Source organism: Hyperolius riggenbachi, chromosome 7 (assembly GCF_040937935.1).
Source record: "Hyperolius riggenbachi isolate aHypRig1 chromosome 7, aHypRig1.pri, whole genome shotgun sequence".
In the NCBI taxonomy this organism is placed as follows: domain Eukaryota; kingdom Metazoa; phylum Chordata; class Amphibia; order Anura; family Hyperoliidae; genus Hyperolius; species Hyperolius riggenbachi.
In genome coordinates this window covers 31981839-31991838 of record NC_090652.1, presented here as the reverse complement: position 1 = coordinate 31991838, position 10000 = coordinate 31981839, and the positions used below count along the sequence as shown (strand labels likewise).

At 39.4% G+C, this 10000-nt stretch overlaps 14 non-coding genes across 14 annotated transcripts; all 14 read left to right on the top strand.

Moving 5' to 3' along the window:
* Nucleotides 1-349: 349 nt before the first annotated feature.
* On the top strand, nucleotides 350-421 carry TRNAC-GCA (transfer RNA cysteine (anticodon GCA)). The gene has a single exon. It is a non-coding gene; the product is annotated as a tRNA-Cys (tRNA).
* A 723-nt stretch (nucleotides 422-1144) lies between these two features.
* TRNAC-GCA (transfer RNA cysteine (anticodon GCA)) lies at nucleotides 1145-1216 on the top strand. The gene has a single exon. It is a non-coding gene; the product is annotated as a tRNA-Cys (tRNA).
* A 722-nt stretch (nucleotides 1217-1938) lies between these two features.
* TRNAC-GCA (transfer RNA cysteine (anticodon GCA)) lies at nucleotides 1939-2010 on the top strand. Its single transcript has one exon. It is a non-coding gene; the product is annotated as a tRNA-Cys (tRNA).
* Nucleotides 2011-2582: 572 nt separating this feature from the next.
* On the top strand, nucleotides 2583-2654 carry TRNAC-GCA (transfer RNA cysteine (anticodon GCA)). Its single transcript has one exon. It is a non-coding gene; the product is annotated as a tRNA-Cys (tRNA).
* A 723-nt stretch (nucleotides 2655-3377) lies between these two features.
* TRNAC-GCA (transfer RNA cysteine (anticodon GCA)) lies at nucleotides 3378-3449 on the top strand. Its single transcript has one exon. It is a non-coding gene; the product is annotated as a tRNA-Cys (tRNA).
* Nucleotides 3450-4172: 723 nt separating this feature from the next.
* Nucleotides 4173-4244, top strand: TRNAC-GCA (transfer RNA cysteine (anticodon GCA)). Its single transcript has one exon. It is a non-coding gene; the product is annotated as a tRNA-Cys (tRNA).
* A 572-nt stretch (nucleotides 4245-4816) lies between these two features.
* Nucleotides 4817-4888, top strand: TRNAC-GCA (transfer RNA cysteine (anticodon GCA)). Its single transcript has one exon. It is a non-coding gene; the product is annotated as a tRNA-Cys (tRNA).
* A 723-nt stretch (nucleotides 4889-5611) lies between these two features.
* On the top strand, nucleotides 5612-5683 carry TRNAC-GCA (transfer RNA cysteine (anticodon GCA)). The gene has a single exon. It is a non-coding gene; the product is annotated as a tRNA-Cys (tRNA).
* A 723-nt stretch (nucleotides 5684-6406) lies between these two features.
* Nucleotides 6407-6478, top strand: TRNAC-GCA (transfer RNA cysteine (anticodon GCA)). Its single transcript has one exon. It is a non-coding gene; the product is annotated as a tRNA-Cys (tRNA).
* Nucleotides 6479-7050: 572 nt separating this feature from the next.
* TRNAC-GCA (transfer RNA cysteine (anticodon GCA)) lies at nucleotides 7051-7122 on the top strand. The gene has a single exon. It is a non-coding gene; the product is annotated as a tRNA-Cys (tRNA).
* A 723-nt stretch (nucleotides 7123-7845) lies between these two features.
* On the top strand, nucleotides 7846-7917 carry TRNAC-GCA (transfer RNA cysteine (anticodon GCA)). The gene has a single exon. It is a non-coding gene; the product is annotated as a tRNA-Cys (tRNA).
* Nucleotides 7918-8489: 572 nt separating this feature from the next.
* Nucleotides 8490-8561, top strand: TRNAC-GCA (transfer RNA cysteine (anticodon GCA)). Its single transcript has one exon. It is a non-coding gene; the product is annotated as a tRNA-Cys (tRNA).
* A 572-nt stretch (nucleotides 8562-9133) lies between these two features.
* Nucleotides 9134-9205, top strand: TRNAC-GCA (transfer RNA cysteine (anticodon GCA)). Its single transcript has one exon. It is a non-coding gene; the product is annotated as a tRNA-Cys (tRNA).
* Nucleotides 9206-9777: 572 nt separating this feature from the next.
* On the top strand, nucleotides 9778-9849 carry TRNAC-GCA (transfer RNA cysteine (anticodon GCA)). Its single transcript has one exon. It is a non-coding gene; the product is annotated as a tRNA-Cys (tRNA).
* The last annotated feature ends 151 nt before the right edge of the window (nucleotides 9850-10000 follow it).

The following is a 10000-nucleotide window of genomic DNA, read 5'->3' as shown; positions in this document are numbered from 1 at the left end:
AAAGGATCCTGCAAAAGAACAGCAAAAGCTACAAAATGTCTACAATGTAAGTCCTCCACTCAAATTAGCAAAGCAGAAGAACTTTGGGCTTCTACATCTGCTGCCAAATACACATGTGCTGGGGTCTAATGCACTTCCTGACGATTAACGCATTTCCAAGCTGCCTACAATATTAATTCAATTTGCATGCAACCTGAATTTATTACTGTCTCATTGACCATCTCTAGTCTCTAAGAGTTATCATTTAACTCTGTCCAACCTTAACAAACTCCAAGTTAACGCTTGAAATGCTTTCATGGACTACATGAGAGAAACTATTTAAAATGGTCAGAAAAGCTGAACAGAGCGTGGGGGTATAGCTCAGTGGTAGAGCATTCGACTGCAGATCGAGAGGTCCTTGGTTCAAATCTGAGTGCCCCCTTGACATGATCTAGCTCTTTGCTCTTTCTCTAAACTCTTTAAATAAACCAATACTCATAAGGCAGTAACAAAGAGAACTACGTTAATCAAAATATCCCGTTATGCTGCAGAATCATAGTAACTTGGTGAAAGTTCACATGCTCCCTCCAAGCAACCACATTTCTGAAGTGTTCTTTTCTTTACATATTCAAAGTAAATTTGTTTTTTCTTTCCATACGTATTTTAAAGGATCCTGCAAATGAACAGCAAAAGCTACAAAATGTGTACATTGTAAGTCCTCCACTCAAATTAGCAAAGCAGAAGAACTTTGGGCTTCTACATCTGCTGCCAAATACACATGTGCTGGGGGCTAATGCAGTGGCAGAAATGGCAACTGCAGAATGAGAAGTTTCTGGGTCTGACGAAAGTGTCTCTTGCGGCCATGGTCCGTAACATGCTCATCATTCTAGCTTTCATGCAGATTATTATGCAAATTGTGAGCGTCATGGAAGTGGGACATTCAAATACACTTCCTGACGATTAATGCATTTCCAAGCTGCTTACAATATTAATTCAATTTGCATGCAACCTGGATTTATTACTGTCTCATTGACCATCTCTAGTCTCTAAGAGTTATCATTTAACTCTGTCCAACCTTAACAAACTCCAAGTTAACGCTTGAAATGTTTTCATGGACTACATGAGAGAAACTATTTAAAATGGTCAGCAAAGCTGAACAGAGCGTGGGGGTATAGCTCAGTGGTAGAGCATTCGACTGCAGATCGAGAGGTCCTTGGTTCAAATCCGAGTGCCCCCTTGATATGATCTAGCTCTTTGCTCTTTCTCTAATCTCTTTACATAAACCAATACTCTCAAGGCAGTAATAAAGAGAACTACAATAATCAAAATATCCCGTTATGCGGCAGAATCGTAGTAACTTGGTGACAGTTCACATGCTCCCTCCAAGCAACCACATATCTGAAGTGTTCTTTTCTTTACATATCCAAAGTAAATTTGGTTTTTCTTTCCATACGTATTTTAAAGGATCCTGCAAAAGAACAGCAAAAGCTACAAAATGTCTACAATGTAAGACCTCCACTCAAATTAGCAAAGCAGAAGAACTTTGGGCTTCTACATCTGCTGCCAAATACACATGTGCTGGGGTCTAATGCAGTGGCAGAAATGGCAACTGCAGAATGAGAAGTTTCTGGGTCTGACGAAAGTGTCTCTTGCGGCCATGGTCCGTAACATGCTCATCATTCTAGCTTTCATGCAGATTATTATGCAAATTGTGAGCGTCATGGAAGTGGGACATTCAAATACACTTCCTGACGATTAACGCATTTCCAAGCTGCCTACAATATTAATTCAATTTGCATGCAACCTGGATTTATTACTGTCTCATTGACCATCTCTAGTCTCTAGAGTTATCATTTAACTCTGTCCAACCTTAACAAACTCCAAGTTAACGCTTGAAATGTTTTCATGGACTACATAAGAGAAACTATTTAAAATGGTCAGAAAAGCTGAACAGAGCGTGGGGGTATAGCTCAGTGGTAGAGCATTCGACTGCAGATCAAGAGGTCCTTGGTTCAAATCCGAGTGCCCCCTTGACTTGATCTAGCTCTTTGCTCTTTCTCTAATCTCTTTACATAAACCAATACTCTCAAGGCAGTAATAAAGAGAACTACAATAATCAAAATATCCCGTTATGCTGCAGAATCGTAGTAACTTGGTGAAAGTTCACATGCTCCCTCCAAGCAACCACATTTCTGAAGTGTTCTTTTCTTTACATATCCAAAGTAAATTTGTTTTTTCTTTCCATACGTATTTTAAAGGATCCTGCAAAAGAACAGCAAAAGCTACAAAATGTCTACAATGTAAGTCCTCCACTCAAATTAGCAAAGCAGAAGAACTTTGGGCTTCTACATCTGCTGCCAAATACACATGTGCTGGGGTCTAATGCACTTCCTGACGATTAACACATTTCCAAGCTGCCTACAATATTAATTCAATTTGCATGCAACCTGGATTTATTACTGTCTCATTGACCATCTCTAGTCTCTAAGAGTTATCATTTAACTCTGTCCAACCTTAACAAACTCCAAGTTAACGCTTTAAATGCTTTCATGGACTACATGAGAGAAACTATTTAAAATGGTCAGAAAAGCTGAACAGAGCGTGGGGGTATAGCTCAGTGGTAGAGCATTCGACTGCAGATCGAGAGGTCCTTGGTTCAAATCTGAGTGCCCCCTTGACATGATCTAGCTCTTTGCTCTTTCTCTAAACTCTTTAAATAAACCAATACTCATAAGGCAGTAACAAAGAGAACTACGTTAATCAAAATATCCCGTTATGCTGCAGAATCATAGTAACTTGGTGAAAGTTCACATGCTCCCTCCAAGCAACCACATTTCTGAAGTGTTCTTTTCTTTACATATTCAAAGTAAATTTGTTTTTTCTTTCCATACGTATTTTAAAGGATCCTGCAAATGAACAGCAAAAGCTACAAAATGTGTACATTGTAAGTCCTCCACTCAAATTAGCAAAGCAGAAGAACTTTGGGCTTCTACATCTGCTGCCAAATACACATGTGCTGGGGGCTAATGCAGTGGCAGAAATGGCAACTGCAGAATGAGAAGTTTCTGGGTCTGACGAAAGTGTCTCTTGCGGCCATGGTCCGTAACATGCTCATCATTCTAGCTTTCATGCAGATTATTATGCAAATTGTGAGCGTCATGGAAGTGGGACATTCAAATACACTTCCTGACGATTAATGCATTTCCAAGCTGCTTACAATATTAATTCAATTTGCATGCAACCTGGATTTATTACTGTCTCATTGACCATCTCTAGTCTCTAAGAGTTATCATTTAACTCTGTCCAACCTTAACAAACTCCAAATTAACGCTTGAAATGTTTTCATGGACTACATGAGAGAAACTATTTAAAATGGTCAGCAAAGCTGAACAGAGCGTGGGGGTATAGCTCAGTGGTAGAGCATTCGACTGCAGATCGAGAGGTCCTTGGTTCAAATCCGAGTGCCCCCTTGATATGATCTAGCTCTTTGCTCTTTCTCTAATCTCTTTACATAAACCAATACTCTCAAGGCAGTAATAAAGAGAACTACAATAATCAAAATATCCCGTTATGCGGCAGAATCGTAGTAACTTGGTGACAGTTCACATGCTCCCTCCAAGCAACCACATATCTGAAGTGTTCTTTTCTTTACATATCCAAAGTAAATTTGGTTTTTCTTTCCATACGTATTTTAAAGGATCCTGCAAAAGAACAGCAAAAGCTACAAAATGTCTACAATGTAAGACCTCCACTCAAATTAGCAAAGCAGAAGAACTTTGGGCTTCTACATCTGCTGCCAAATACACATGTGCTGGGGTCTAATGCAGTGGCAGAAATGGCAACTGCAGAATGAGAAGTTTCTGGGTCTGACGAAAGTGTCTCTTGCGGCCATGGTCCGTAACATGCTCATCATTCTAGCTTTCATGCAGATTATTATGCAAATTGTGAGCGTCATGGAAGTGGGACATTCAAATACACTTCCTGACGATTAACGCATTTCCAAGCTGCCTACAATATTAATTCAATTTGCATGCAACCTGGATTTATTACTGTCTCATTGACCATCTCTAGTCTCTAAGAGTTATCATTTAACTCTGTCCAACCTTAACAAACTCCAAGTTAACGCTTTAAATGCTTTCATGGACTACATGAGAGAAACTATTTAAAATGGTCAGAAAAGCTGAACAGAGCGTGGGGGTATAGCTCAGTGGTAGAGCATTCGACTGCAGATCAAGAGGTCCTTGGTTCAAATCCGAGTGCCCCCTTGACTTGATCTAGCTCTTTGCTCTTTCTCTAATCTCTTTACATAAACCAATACTCTCAAGGCAGTAATAAAGAGAACTACAATAATCAAAATATCCCGTTATGCTGCAGAATCGTAGTAACTTGGTGAAAGTTCACATGCTCCCTCCAAGCAACCACATTTCTGAAGTGTTCTTTTCTTTACATATCCAAAGTAAATTTGTTTTTTCTTTCCATACGTATTTTAAAGGATCCTGCAAAAGAACAGCAAAAGCTACAAAATGTCTACAATGTAAGTCCTCCACTCAAATTAGCAAAGCAGAAGAACTTTGGGCTTCTACATCTGCTGCCAAATACACATGTGCTGGGGTCTAATGCACTTCCTGACGATTAACACATTTCCAAGCTGCCTACAATATTAATTCAATTTGCATGCAACCTGGATTTATTACTGTCTCATTGACCATCTCTAGTCTCTAAGAGTTATCATTTAACTCTGTCCAACCTTAACAAACTCCAAGTTAACGCTTTAAATGCTTTCATGGACTACATGAGAGAAACTATTTAAAATGGTCAGAAAAGCTGAACAGAGCGTGGGGGTATAGCTCAGTGGTAGAGCATTCGACTGCAGATCGAGAGGTCCTTGGTTCAAATCTGAGTGCCCCCTTGACATGATCTAGCTCTTTGCTCTTTCTCTAAACTCTTTAAATAAACCAATACTCATAAGGCAGTAACAAAGAGAACTACGTTAATCAAAATATCCCGTTATGCTGCAGAATCATAGTAACTTGGTGAAAGTTCACATGCTCCCTCCAAGCAACCACATTTCTGAAGTGTTCTTTTCTTTACATATTCAAAGTAAATTTGTTTTTTCTTTCCATACGTATTTTAAAGGATCCTGCAAATGAACAGCAAAAGCTACAAAATGTGTACATTGTAAGTCCTCCACTCAAATTAGCAAAGCAGAAGAACTTTGGGCTTCTACATCTGCTGCCAAATACACATGTGCTGGGGGCTAATGCAGTGGCAGAAATGGCAACTGCAGAATGAGAAGTTTCTGGGTCTGACGAAAGTGTCTCTTGCGGCCATGGTCCGTAACATGCTCATCATTCTAGCTTTCATGCAGATTATTATGCAAATTGTGAGCGTCATGGAAGTGGGACATTCAAATACACTTCCTGACGATTAATGCATTTCCAAGCTGCTTACAATATTAATTCAATTTGCATGCAACCTGGATTTATTACTGTCTCATTGACCATCTCTAGTCTCTAAGAGTTATCATTTAACTCTGTCCAACCTTAACAAACTCCAAGTTAACGCTTGAAATGTTTTCATGGACTACATGAGAGAAACTATTTAAAATGGTCAGCAAAGCTGAACAGAGCGTGGGGGTATAGCTCAGTGGTAGAGCATTCGACTGCAGATCGAGAGGTCCTTGGTTCAAATCCGAGTGCCCCCTTGATATGATCTAGCTCTTTGCTCTTTCTCTAATCTCTTTACATAAACCAATACTCTCAAGGCAGTAATAAAGAGAACTACAATAATCAAAATATCCCGTTATGCGGCAGAATCGTAGTAACTTGGTGACAGTTCACATGCTCCCTCCAAGCAACCACATATCTGAAGTGTTCTTTTCTTTACATATCCAAAGTAAATTTGGTTTTTCTTTCCATACGTATTTTAAAGGATCCTGCAAAAGAACAGCAAAAGCTACAAAATGTCTACAATGTAAGACCTCCACTCAAATTAGCAAAGCAGAAGAACTTTGGGCTTCTACATCTGCTGCCAAATACACATGTGCTGGGGTCTAATGCAGTGGCAGAAATGGCAACTGCAGAATGAGAAGTTTCTGGGTCTGACGAAAGTGTCTCTTGCGGCCATGGTCCGTAACATGCTCATCATTCTAGCTTTCATGCAGATTATTATGCAAATTGTGAGCGTCATGGAAGTGGGACATTCAAATACACTTCCTGACGATTAACGCATTTCCAAGCTGCCTACAATATTAATTCAATTTGCATGCAACCTGGATTTATTACTGTCTCATTGACCATCTCTAGTCTCTAAGAGTTATCATTTAACTCTGTCCAACCTTAACAAACTCCAAGTTAACGCTTGAAATGCTTTCATGGACTACATGAGAGAAACTATTTAAAATGGTCAGAAAAGGTGAACAGAGCGTGGGGGTATAGCTCAGTGGTAGAGCATTCGACTGCAGATCGAGAGGTCCTTGGTTCAAATCCGAGTGCCCCCTTGACATGATCTTGTTCTTTGTTCTTTCTCTAAACTCTTTACATAAACCAATACTCTCAAGGCAGTAATAAAGAGAACTCCGTTAATCAAAATATCCCGTTATGCTGCAGAATCGTAGTAACTTGGTGAAAGTTCACATGCTCCCTCCAAGCAACCACATTTCTGAAGTGTTCTTTTCTTTACATATCCAAAGTAAATTTGGTTTTTCTTTCCATACGTATTTTAAAGGATCCTGCAAATGAACAGCAAAAGCTACAAAATGTCTACAATGTAAGTCCTCCACTCAAATTAGCAAAGCAGAAGAACTTTGGGCTTCTACATCTGCTGCCAAATACACATGTGCTGGGGTCTAATGCACTTCCTGACGATTAACGCATTTCCAAGCTGCCTACAATATTAATTCAATTTGCATGCAACCTGGATTTATTACTGTCTCATTGACCATCTCTAGTCTCTAAGAGTTATCATATAACTCTGTCCAACCTTAACAAACTCCAAGTTAACGCTTGAAATGCTTTCATGGACTACATGAGAGAAACTATTTAAAATGGTCAGAAAAGCTGAACAGAGCGTGGGGGTATAGCTCAGTGGTAGAGCATTCAACTGCAGATCGAGAGGTCCTTGGTTCAAATCCGAGTGCCCCCTTGACATGATCTAGCTCTTTGCTCTTTCTCTAATCTCTTTACATAAACCAATACTCTCAAGGCAGTAATAAAGAGAACTACAATAATCAAAATATCCCGTTATGCTGCAGAATCGTAGTAGCTTGGTGAAAGTTCACAAGCTCCCTCCAAGCAACCACATTTCTGAAGTGTTCTTTTCTTTACATATCCAAAGTAAATTTGGTTTTTCTTTCCATACGTATTTTAAAGGATCCTGCAAATGAACAGCAAAAGCTACAAAATGTCTACAATGTAAGTCCTCCACTCAAATTAGCAAAGCAGAAGAACTTTGGGCTTCTACATCTGCTGCCAAATACACATGTGCTGGGGTCTAATGCAGTGGCAAAAATGGCAACTGCAGAATGAGAAGATTCTGGGTCTGACGAAAGTGTCTCTTGCGGCCATGGTCCGTAACATGCTCATCATTCTAGCTTTCATGCAGATTATTATGCAAATTGTGAGCGTCACTGAAGTGGGACATTCAAATACACTTCCTCACGATTAACGCATTTCCAAGCTGCCTACAATATTAATTCAATTTGCATGCAACCTGGATTTATTACTGTCTCATTGACCATCTCTAGTCTCTAAGAGTTATCATTTAACTCTGTCCAACCTTAACAAACTCCAAGTTAACGCTTGAAATGCTTTCATGGACTACATGAGAGAAACTATTTAAAATGGTCAGAAAAGGTGAACAGAGCGTGGGGGTATAGCTCAGTGGTAGAGCATTCGACTGCAGATCGAGAGGTTCTTGGTTCAAATCCGAATGCCCCCTTGATATGATCTAGCTCTTTGCTCTTTCTCTAAACTCTTTACATAAACCAATACTCTCAAGGCAGTAATAAAGAGAACTACGTTAATCAAAATATCCCGTTATGCTGCAGAATCGTAGAAACTTGGTGAAAGTTCACATGCTCCCTCCAAGCAGCCACATTTCTGAAGTGTTCTTTTCTTTACATAGCCAAAGTAAATTTGTTTTTTCTTTCCATACGTATTTTAAAGGATCCTGCAAAAGAACAGCAAAAGCTACAAAATGTCTACAATGTAAGTCCTCCACTCAAATTAGCAAAGCAGAAGAACTTTGGGCTTCTACATCTGCTGCCAAATACACATGTGCTGGGGTCTAATGCACTTCCTGACGATTAACGCATTTCCAAGCTGCCTACAATATTAATTCAATTTGCATGCAACCTGGATTTATTACTGTCTCATTGACCATCTCTAGTCTCTAAGAGTTATCATTTAACTCTGTCCAACCTTAACAAACTCCAAGTTAACGCTTGAAATGCTTTCATGGACTACATGAGAGAAACTATTTAAAATGGTCAGAAAAGATGAACAGAGCGTGGGGGTATAGCTCAGTGGTAGAGCATTCGACTGCAGATCGAGAGGTCCTTGGTTCAAATCCGAGTGCCCCCTTGATATGATCTAGCTCTTTGCTCTTTCTCTAAACTCTTTACATAAACCAATACTCTCAAGGCAGTGATTAAGAGAACTACGTTAATCAAAATATCCTGTTATGCTGCAGAATCGTAGTAACTTGGTGAAAGTTCACATGCTCCCTCCAAGCAACCACATTTCTGAAGTGTTCGTTTCTTTACATATTCAAAGTAAATTTGTTTTTTCTTTCCATACGTATTTTAAAGGATCCTGCAAAAGAACAGCAAAAGCTACAAAATGTCTACAATGTAAGTCCTCCACTCAAATTAGCAAAGCAGAAGAACTTTGGGCTTCTACATCTGCTGCCAAATACACATGTGCTGGGGTCTAATGCACTTCCTGACGATTAACGCATTTCCAAGCTGCCTACAATATTAATTCAATTTGCATGCAACCTGGATTTATTACTGTCTCATTGACCATCTCTAGTCTCTAAGAGTTATCATTTAACTCTGTCCAACCTTAACAAACTCCAAGTTAACGCTTGAAATGTTTTCATGGACTACATGAGAGAAACTATTTAAAATGGTCAGAAAAGCTGAACAGAGCGTGGGGGTATAGCTCAGTGGTAGAGCATTCGACTGCAGATCGAGAGGTCCTTGGTTCAAATCCGAGTGTCCCCTTGATATGATCTAGCTCTTTGCTCTTTCTCTAATCTCTTTACATAAACCAATACTCTCAAGGCAGTAATAAAGAGAACTACAATAATCAAAATATCCCGTTATGCTGCAGAATCGTAGTAACTTGGTGAAAGTTCACATGCTCCCTCCAAGCAACCACATTTCTGAAGTGTTCTTTTCTTTACATATCCAAAGTAAATTTGTTTTTTCTTTCCATACGTATTTTAAAGGATCCTGCGAATGAACAGCAAAAGCTACAAAATGTCTACAATGTAAGTCCTCCACTCAAATTAGCAAAGCAGAAGAACTTTGGGCTTCTACATCTGCTGCCAAATACACATGTGCTGGGGTCTAATGCACTTCCTGACGATTAACGCATTTCCAAGCTGCCTACAATATTAATTCAATTTGCATGCAACCTGGATTTATTACTGTCTCATTGACCATCTCTAGTCTCTAAGAGTTATCATTTAACTCTGTCCAACCTTAACAAACTCCAAGTTAACGCTTGAAATGTTTTCATGGACTACATGAGAGAAACTATTTAAAATGGTCAGAAAAGCTGAACAGAGCGTGGGGGTATAGCTCAGTGGTAGAGCATTCGACTGCAGATCGAGAGGTCCTTGGTTCAAATCCGAGTGCCCCCTTGACATGATCTAGCTTTTTGCTCTTTCTCTAATCTCTTTACATAAACCAATACTCTCAAGGCAGTAATAAAGAGAACTACAATAATCAAAATATCCCGTTATGCTGCAGAATCGTAGTAACTTGGTGAAAGTTCACATGCTCCCTCCAAGC